The 10,299-nt window shown below is 50.4% G+C and overlaps 1 protein-coding gene across 1 annotated transcript in view; it reads left to right on the top strand.

The window, feature by feature from the left end:
* Positions 1–10,299, top strand: part of EPG5 (ectopic P-granules 5 autophagy tethering factor) — a 444,533-nt gene that overhangs the window by 181,040 nt on the left and 253,194 nt on the right.

Raw genomic sequence — 10,299 nt, 5'->3', positions numbered from 1 at the left:
AAGTGGACTGTAAGTGCTTGCCCCGTGTTTCGCGGAATATGGGCACCACCTTCTGGTGGGAGCCTGTTTTTGTTAGCTCAAACAGGCTGTCTGTCAGTGTTAAAGCCTGTAGCAGCAGAAGGATAGGCTGGGAAGGGATGCCTGGCTGGGGGGAAGGCCGTTTTGCAGAGAGGAACACTGACAGGTGGATAGTAAAAATATCTGTGGCTCTGAATGCCCTAATAAGAAGGTCACTGAGCATCAAAAGATGTTTTCCCTTCACCCCTGGCAGCACAATGCATCCCTGCAAATGCATTGCGCAGTGCTCGTTGTCTAGTGCTTTGGCTCGCTCTGCCGGCAGCTCGTCCCTACTGCAGCAAGAGTCTTTGTGATGACCTTCGTGCACAAGCATCAGCCTGAGGCTGGATGTACAAGCAAGCGATGTTATGCTTAACTGTAAAAACTAAACCTAACCAGCGCTCAGTTTTCTTGATTCTAAGGGAGAGGAGGATTATAGAAGGTATTGAGTGGTCTAAAGCAACAAATGTGGTTGAGCAAGGAGCAGACACCCCCAAAACCTTGCTCATAACTGTCTCATGAGGTCATGAGCAAGGAGGTTCCCAGGTTCTGCCCAGCTGCACTGGGTGCAGGAACAAGCAAGAAGCAAAAGAAGAGGGAGGGGGTGGGTTTATTGTCTCTCTTCTTTTTTTTTGCTGTCTGTAATCTGATTCTGGCCAGAAGCTGAGTCCAATCCCTGGTTTCTGTTAAGGCAGCCTTGCTGACTGTCATTTTTGGCTAACTCCTTGTGGCTAGCCAGAAGGACATTGGTGTAGGGAACACTGAGCAGGAGTCCCCCTTCTCTTCCTATGTGTCTTCTAGGCTGAGGGAATTTGCTATGGTCAGATATTGTGAATTTGCATCCCTGTGAGGTAGGAAGAGGCCAGGTTATACTGGAAAACCAGGTATTTGTGCCTGAATTCATCCCATAAACACTTGGCTGTGTAAGATGTGTCATTGCCCTGGGCTTCCTGGTAGTCAGTGTAGCTTTGGGCACCTTGTCTCGTCCCACTCGGTGGGTTGCGAGATGGGTGAATCTTTTTGATTCCCCGACAGTTTGTGTACCGACGAAGGCCGATCTCTGCTCGCCAGAGCCGCGTGGCTGGTAGAGTCACGACAATGACTCAGAGGAACAGGCTGGCCAGCATCTTTATTAACTGGCAAATTCAACAAACAGACAAACTTAATGAATGGCAAGCCCAACGAACGAACAAAGGCGATTTGGCAATAAAGCTATTTTCCAGGCAACCCGTCACAATTTATCCAAAACTTACATATAGTGGAAGAGTAGAGGAAGAGAGAAGCGAGAAAAGGAAAGGAGAAGAGAGGAGGATAGAGAAAGGAAAAGTATCACCACCCTTGGATCCCACGATGACAGGCGTGGCAATCCTCCGGTAGTGGGCGCACGCGTGGTTCCCTGGAGGGCATGTCTTTTATAGGCTAATCCCCGCCTCCAGGTACGCCCCTTCAGGACTTACATGGTTCTTGTTCTAGAAAGTTCTCAATCTTCTGTGCAGGTGCTGGGGGAGGGGGGTGGTCGCAAGCCCCTTCCTCAGATCAACTCTGTGTGACCTCTGGCCATATATGGTAAGGTCCATCAGAACCTGGAACTGCGTGTCCTCCGACGCACTCTCCATGTCCCGCTCTCGGTCTCCCCCACCCCGTGCTCACCGACCTGCCGTCGCCATGCAAATCGCACCTCGCCTTGCCACAATGTTTGAGACATTAACTCTTTCAGTCTCTCACACACCTTCAGATGGAAGTCAACCCATCTCAGCTCAGAACTGCCCTCCGAAAGTTCCTTTTCTTCTCTTTGACAGCTCAACCTGGGTGCTCCAGTCAAACACCAAATTTTTTTGGGGGGAGGGACACAGGGTCTGAGGTCAACAGCACAAGCAGAGAAGACACTCCAGAGCAATGACAGGCTAGCACCTGGCTGTCATAGAGGTTGCTTTCCCTCCAGAGATTAATATTCACATTTAGCAAGTGTGGCTGATATCAGAGATATTCAGTGTTGCCTATTTTGTTTATTTGCTCATGTTCCTTCCAGAAGACTTCTCCAAAGAGATTCAAGAGTTGAGGTGGGCTCAGACAGCTGCAGTGAATCCACATAAAGGAGACTGGAGCAGCTCTTAGGATCTTGAAGTCTCGGGGACGCATCAGTAAAGAAAGGTTAGTGGCCCCTTTGCTGTGAACAATATCCACCACCAGCAACCGAGTGCAGCTGTTACCAGCAGGGAGAATAAATGCTGAGTGTTTGTGTCTATGTCTTCATAGCACCTGAAAATCTCATGCTCATTTTAAACCTCACCAGGAAAAAATACTGTTGGGTTTTTACAAAGCAGAAACATCACTGCAGAGCTTCTAAAGCCTGTATTTACAAGACTGCACTGCTCTATTCTCTCTGATATTGAGATGTGGGACGTGTATATTTTTAAAATTCTTGTCCTTGTTTGCATAATTTAACTGTTAGGGGTTAAGTGCAAAGTAGTCATGTGAGAGCCCTTTGCAGTCAATACGGAGAGAGGCTAGTATCTCCAGAGAGTGATTCATGTCCCTTTTCTTACATATCTATCTGAGATGTGAAAAAAAGGGTGTGTGTCTCTCTCTCTCTTTCCACTGGCTGCAGAGGGAGCCTGGTTGTTGAACTCTTAGAGGGCTATTTTCAGGCAAGAGAAATTCCAGCCTAAGAGATTTTGCCAAGGTCAACCTTGAGGTTTATGGAAGTGGGATCTGGAGTCCCAGGCTAGTGCTTTAAATCATTGAGCCATCTGTAACAGGCCTGTTATCTGCATCAAGAACAGCATCAAAGCTCTGGGGCTAAGAAAAAATTACAGTCTCTTCCTATGATTACTGTTTGCTGTCTCCCTGCGGATCAGAAGGGAACTAAATCTCTGCTTGGAAGGGAGCACGCTCACCCACCTCAAATGAGAAGGCAACCTGGGACATGACTGGAGGAGATGGCTGAAAAATTACCAATTTTTTGGGGAAAAGAGTAGTGCAAAAAAGAGATATGGGGATGCTGAAATTCTCTATACTGCCACAGTGGTGAACAGTGGGGCTTTACAGCAGAGGAGCCCAAGGAGCTGCAACAGCTAGAAAAGATCCTGGAGAGCTGTGATGGGCACAGTGATTCCTGCAGGAGCATCACCCTGGAAAAACACAATTTCTTTGCAGTGAGCACCTGTCAGTCAATAGGCTTGTGCTCAGTGGTACAGGCTCCATGAATAATAGAGAAATCATTTGAACAATTAGCCAATTAGAGCTAATGAGAGCCTGAATCACTTATGGTACACCTAGGGCTGATAGGGAATTCCTTGAGAAAAGGGCCTTTTGTCAGCAAACACTGATTCATCAGTGTGGTAATGAGCTGTCCTGCTTCTTATGAACATTTATCAGACTGCAGGGTAATGCCTGGTGGTTAGGGCTCATCTCTAGACCTACCTGTGCCTGCTCATTCCCAAACAGACAGCTGTTGTAGCATGCTTTTGAGGTGCAGGATGCTGAGTCTTGTATTTTTAAGCCTCCCAGAGTAAGCACTGGGTTTCTTTTTGGCTTGTGCTACTAGAGAAAACGTTCACAGCGTAGCACCCTCACACAGCCTGCAGTGATCTGGTGGCCCCATGAAAAAAAAACAAACCACAGTACAGGTGGGCTGTGAACAGTGGGATGGTGCATGACCAGGGTGATGGGTGATGCATAACACTTGAGCCAACTTTTCTAGAGGGCTGCTGTTTGTGTAGACAGCTTAGCCTTATGCTAAGATACCTGAAGCCAAGCCTGGGCAATTGCTCTTTCCTCCTCTATGCTGAAAGCATATGCTGAAAGCATAGAGGTGATCAGAAAAGCTTTGACTTCAAGGGACGTGGCCTCACAAGGGCCTTGAAAAGAAACAGTTTGTAAAAGCACATTGGTCTGTCACGGATGGAGTGAGCATGCACTTCACTCGCAAGAGATAAGTAAAAATATAGTTTATTGATACAGAATAAGGAGTTAAAGTTCAATGCGACAGTGGTTTAACAAGATTCGATGGCGAGGTACACTTGATTATTTACTGCATAGAGGACAGGGTCAGACAAAACTGTCAGGGAGACCCTCCCATTGAGTCATGAGGTTTGGAAAAAGATCCCCTTGCTTTCTAAACTCCTTCTCAGAGAGGAGTCTAGGTGCGGCTAGATCCAGTCCTAGTCCCAGACTTGGTCAAGGGTTTATGTCTAAAGGATTATATGTGCGCAATCAATCCTTTATATCACTTAGCTAAGATTTCAAAGTTTAGCATGCTGTTAGTCACTTACTGAGGATCTGTTGCGGCAAGGAATCTCTCAACCTCAAAGAGTAACCTTGAGAGACGTCCCTGCTCAAGGGGAGATCCTGGCATGCAGCCCACTGCCGTGCAGGAGAGCTCAAAGGGCTCTTGGGCTGCTCACTATTTATGGGGATAAGATGATTGACCCATAGTCATATTTGCATGCTGACCACAGGTTTTAGTTTCTTTGGTGGGCGCATTGCACAATAGCCCTAGGCTATTGTGTTGTTATCTGTCTCCTGAATCCACTTTGAGCCAATGCAGTCATCATGACCAGATGCATCCATTACAACCATCACTGGTAGTTATCACCTGAGCAGGGTTACAGGAGATAAAGGTCGGGGGTGGGGGAAGCACACGGTCACATGGTCTCATAAGAAACCATAAAGAAATAGAAAAGAAATACAGTGAACAGCTAGAGGGCAAAACTTTGGGATGGTGACAGAGTGCTTGGCTGAGTCATGATGACTTTACCAAGCAAAGCTCTACCAAGGATCAACCCATGACACTGAAAACAAATGAACAAAGCAGGGCATTTTAGAACAGTCACTGAGGTTGAATGCAACACAATTGCAGAGAGCAGATATGAAACACTTAGCCACAGACCTTTAAAGTAAAAAACAAACAAACAAACAAATCCACTCAAAAGAAAGAATGCTCAAGTAAACTTGTTTCCTATCACAGGCATTAAATGAAGCCACATTCTGGAGCAGCTCTGTCATATCTGTACAAACACAACTAACACAATAGTTAGTAATCAGGATAGTTTAACTTATGGGGCTAAATATGACTTTTACATCCTTATTTAGATGCTTGTCTTTTACAATGTGGTCTTGGAGTCTTTCTGTGTCTTCCTTTCCCAGTCTGTGTAGTATGTAATGCAATACTTTGCTCCAAGGCGATACTTTTCTGTACTGCTTCTTTGTTTCCCTCTGTTGCAGCAGTATCTCCCAATCTGCCAAATGGAGGCACATAGTTTATTTAATGTGTAACCAGATGTAACCAAAATCACAGAATCACAGAATCATATAGGTTGGAAAAGACCTTTAAGATCATCAAGTCCAACCATAAACCTAACACTGCCAAAACCACCACTACACCATGTCTCTAAGCACCTCATCCAAACGTCCTTTAAATACCTCCAGGGATGGCGACTCAACCACTTCCCTGGGCAGCCTGTTCCAATGCTTGATAACCCTCTCGGTGAAGAAAAATTTCCTAATATCCAGTCTAAACCTCCCCTGGCGCAACTTGAGGCCATTTCCTCTTGTCCTATCACTTGTTACCTGGGAGAAGAGACCGACCCCCACCTCTCTACAACCTCCTTTCAGGTAGTTGTAGAGAGCGATGAGGTCTCCCCTCAGCCTCCTTTTCTCCAGGCTAAACAGTCCCAGCTCCCTCAGCCGCTCCTCATAAGACTTCTGCTCCAGACCCTTCACCAGCTTCGTTGCCCTTCTCTGCACACGCTCCAGTACCTCAATATCCCTCTTGTAGTGGGGGGCCCAAAACTGAACACAGTATTCGAGGTGCGGCCTCACCAGTGCCGAGTACAGGGGCACAATCACTTCCCTAGTCCTGCTGGCCACGCTATTTTTGATACAAGCCAGGATGCCATTGGCCTTCTTGGCCACCTGGGCACACTGCTGGCTCATATTCAGGCGGCTGTCAACAAACACCCCCAGGTCCTTCTCTGCTGGGCAGCTTTCCAGCCACTCTTCCCCGAGCCTATAGCGTTGCATGGGGTTGCTGTGGCCCAAGTGCAGGACCTGGCACTTGGCCTTGTTAAACCTCATACAATTGACCTCGGCCCATCGATCCAGCCTGTCCAGATCCCTCTGCAGAGCCTGCCTACCCTCCAGCAGATCAACACTCCCACACAACTTGGTGTCGTCTGCAAACTTACTGAGAGTACACTCGATCCCTTCGTCCAGATCATTGATAAAGATGTTAAACAGAACTGGCCCCAACACAGAGCCCTGGGGAACACCGCTTGTGACCGGCCGCCAACCGGAGTAAACTCCATTCACCACCACTCTTTGGGCCCGGCCGTCCAGCCAGTTCTTTACCCAGCGAAGAGTACACCCGTCCAAGCCATGAGCAGCCAGTTTCTCCAGGAGAATGCTGTGGGAAACCGTGTCAAAGGCTTTACTGAAGTCTAGATAGACAACATCCACAGCCTTTCCCTCATCCACTAGGCGGGTCACCTTGTCGTAGAAAGAGATCAGGTTGGTCAAGTAGGACCTGCCTTTCCTGAACCCATGCTGGCTGGGCTTGATCCCTTGGTTATTCTCTACATGCCGTGTGATAGCACTCAGGATGATCTGCTCCATCAGCTTCCCTGGTACCGAGGTCAGGCTGCCAGGCCTGTAGTTCCCCGGGTCCTCCTTCCGGCCCTTCTTGAAGATGGGCGTCACATTCGCTAATCTTCAGTCAGCAGGGACCTCCCCAGTTAGCCAGGACTGCTGGTAAATGATGGAAAGGGGCTTGGTGAGCTCTTCTGCCAGCTCCTTCAGTACTCTCGGGTGGATCCCATCAGGCCCCATAGACTTGTGAGTGTCTAAGTGGTGCAGCAGGTCACTCACCATTTCCCCCTGGATTATGGGGGCTCCAGTCTGGTCCCCATCCCTATCTTCCAACTCCAGGGGCTGGGTACCCATAGAACATTCGGCCCTGCTAATAAAGACTGAGGCAAAGAAGGCATTAAGTACCTCAGCCTTTTCCTCATCCTTCGTCACTGTGTTCCCTCCCCCGTCTACTAGGGGCTGGAGATTCTCCTTAGCTCTCCTTTTGCTGCTAATGTATTTGAAGAAGTGTTTTTTGTTGTCTTTTACAGCAGCAGCCAGACTGAGCTCTAGCTCAGCTTTGGCCCTTCTAGTTTTCTCCCTGCACAACCTCGCTACACCTTTGTAGTCCTCCTGAGTTGCCCGCCCCTTCTTCCAGAGGTCATAGACTCTCCTCTTTCTCCTGAGTTCGAGCCAGAGCTCTCTAGTCAGCCAGGCCGGTCTTCTTCCCCGCTGGCTCGTCTTTCGGCACCTGGGGACAGCCCGCTCTTGTGCCTTTAGGACTTCCTCCTTAAAGAATGTCCAGCCTTCCTGGACCCCTTTGCCCATAAGGGCTGCCTCCCAGGGGACTCTCTCGACCAGTCTCCTAAACAGGCCAAAGTCTGCCCTCCGGAAGTCTAAGGTGGCAGTTTTGCTGACCCCCCTCGCCGCTTCTCCACATATCAAAAACTCTATCATTTCATGATCGCTCTGCCCAAGACAGCCTCCAACCATCACATCGCTCACAAGTCCTTCTCTGTTGGTGAACAAGAGGTCCAGCGGGGCACCTTCCCTCGTTGGCTCACTCACCAGCTGCGTCAGGAAGTTATCTGCCACACGCTCCAGGAACCTCCTGGACTGTTTCCTCTCTGCTGTATTGTATTTCCAGTAGACATCCGGCAGGTTGAAGTCCCCCACAAGAACAAGGGCTAGCGATCATGAGGCTTCACCCAGCTGCTTATAGAATAGTTCATCTGTCTCCTCATCCTGGTTGGGGGGTCTGTAACAGACTCCCACCACAATATCTGCCTTGTTGGCCTTCCCCCTGATTCTTACCCATAAACACTCCACCCTATCATCACCATCATCGAGCTCTAAACTATCCAGACTCTCCCTGACATATAGGGCTACCCCACCACCTCTCCTGCCTCACCTATCCCTCCTGAAGAGTTTATAGCCATCCATCGCCGCACTCCAGTTGTGCGAGTCACCCCACCACGTTTCCGTGATGGCCACCATATCATAGTTTTCCTGGTGTACAATGGCTTCCAACTCCTCCTGCTTGTTGCCCATGCTGCGTGCATTGGTGTAGAGGCACTTCAGCTGGGCTGTCACCCGCACCTCCTTCATATAAGAACACCCCTTGCGTGCTTTGAGGCATTTCACTGGTGTTTCCCTCTTGGCTCCCGTTGCCTCAGTATCCCCTGGCTCAACTCCGCTCGACTTCGGCTGTGCCCAAGTGTACCCCGCACATCTCGAGGACTCAGGCTGAGTGTCCTCGCTGGCAGCCGCTCCCTCTAAGCATGGCACGCCGCCCCTCAGCTTCCCTCGGGCAAGCCTGATATTATCCCCCTCCCCCTTAGAGTCTAGTTTAAAGCTCTGTCAATGAGCCCCGCAAGTTCCTGAGCAAAGATTCTCTTTCCCCTTTGAGAAAGATGAATCCCATCAGATGCTAGCAAACCCGGTGCTGTGTAGGCCATCCCGTTGTCAAAAAAACCAAAGCCGTGGCGATGACACCAGCCACGGAGCCATGCATTAATAGATTGGGCATCTCTGTTCCTTCTAGTGTCACTGCCCACCACTGGAAGGGGAGAGGAGAAAATAACCTGTGCTCCTGAGTTTCTTACTAGCCGTCCCAAGGCCCTCAAGTCTCTTTTGATCACCCTAGGACTTCGTGTTTCAGTCTCATCGCCCCCCACATGGAAGAGCAGTAGGGGGTAGTAGTCCGAGGGCCGTACCAGACTAGGGAGTACCCTCGTGACATCCTTCACACGGGCCCCAGGGAGGCAGCAGACTTCCCTAAGAGGAGGGTCCGTCCGGCATATCGGACCCTCGGTTCCCTTCAGAAAGGAGTCACCCACAACTATAACCCTTCTTTTCTTCCTCGTGGAGGTGGTGGTAAGACGAGAGGTACGTTCTTCTGACCTGGGTGACACCTCTGGTATAGATAGACTGTCGTCCCCATCCTCCACTGACTGGCCTTCCACCTCCAGGGCCTCATACCTGTTGTGTAGAGGCACCTGGGGGGGCGAGGCGGGCAGGGAGGGCCTACGCCTGCCGCCACGAGCGCGGACTCGCCTCCATTCACTCTCCTCCTCTGAGCTGCTGCCTTCAGCCCGGCGGGGGGGGGATAGAGGATCCCCTTCATCGTGGGTTCTTACTGGCGGCTTCTGCTGCTCTTGTTCCCATCTCAGGGGGGGCAGAGCCTGGCACCACCAGTCGATCTCCTTTTCAGCCTCCCGGATGCTCCTTAACCTTTCCACCTCCTCCCGTAGCTCTGCCACCATGCAGAGCAAGTCATCCACCTGGTCGCACCTCACGCAGCTGTCCACACAGCTGCCATGTGTGAACAGCGAGATGCCCAGGCACTCCCTGCAGCCCGAGACCTGGGTGGCGGCATGTTTTCCCAGCAGCTCCGTCTGGGTAGCCGCATCTACTCTGGCGAGCACAGAGGGCATCGCTTTCTGACGAGTGAGGACCATAGCTGAGTTCCTTCTGGAAGGATGGGGACTACCGAATGAACTCACTTCTCACAGTTCCTCTTGAGCTAGTAGGGTGCCTTCACCTTCCCCACACGCCCTGCCTGCGCGAACTGCCGCGCCACGCCCTTCTGACGCGCTCCTGATCGCTCGTGCTCCCTGGGAGATGCTCTTGTACGGGAAGGGGATTTCCGCCGTCACTCTCGTCCCCGCCCACGCTGAGTCAGAGCCGGGTCCTCGTCAGGAGCTCCCGCCTTCCTGCTCAGGGGCTGGGGGGGTGGCTGCGCCCTTCCTTTTCTTTTTCCTCCCTTCCCTGCGCGGTTTTGCCGTGGTTTCGCCGATCCAGCAGCGGTCCCCCGACGCGGTCCTCTGTCTCAGAGCTGCTCGCCTCGGAGGCTTCGCTGAAATGATTAGTTTGTTCTTTTGTAACTAAGCAACATAGAGATAGGAGCGGGGTAGGCAATGCTTTAATGTTGTGTTTGTACATCTATGGCTATGGATATGCTGCTATGCCCAAAGACAATTGGACGAGGAGTAGTACGGACATGCTGCTATGTTCCAGGTACAGCCCCAGCCCATCTTGACAAAGAGTCAAGGGTGGTTAGAATAATTGGTTTGTGTTAAGGGTGCCAAATCATTGTTAGGGACCATGCACCATGAAGAAGGGAAGCAAGTTACATAAGCAAGGTGGGATTGCGCATGTCCAGAAGAAGGGGTC

Source organism: Mycteria americana, assembly GCF_035582795.1.
Source record: "Mycteria americana isolate JAX WOST 10 ecotype Jacksonville Zoo and Gardens chromosome Z unlocalized genomic scaffold, USCA_MyAme_1.0 Scaffold_18, whole genome shotgun sequence".
Lineage (NCBI taxonomy): Eukaryota > Metazoa > Chordata > Aves > Ciconiiformes > Ciconiidae > Mycteria > Mycteria americana.
The sequence above is the reverse complement of the archived record's forward strand: the minus strand, read 5'-3'. Positions and strand labels throughout refer to the sequence as shown.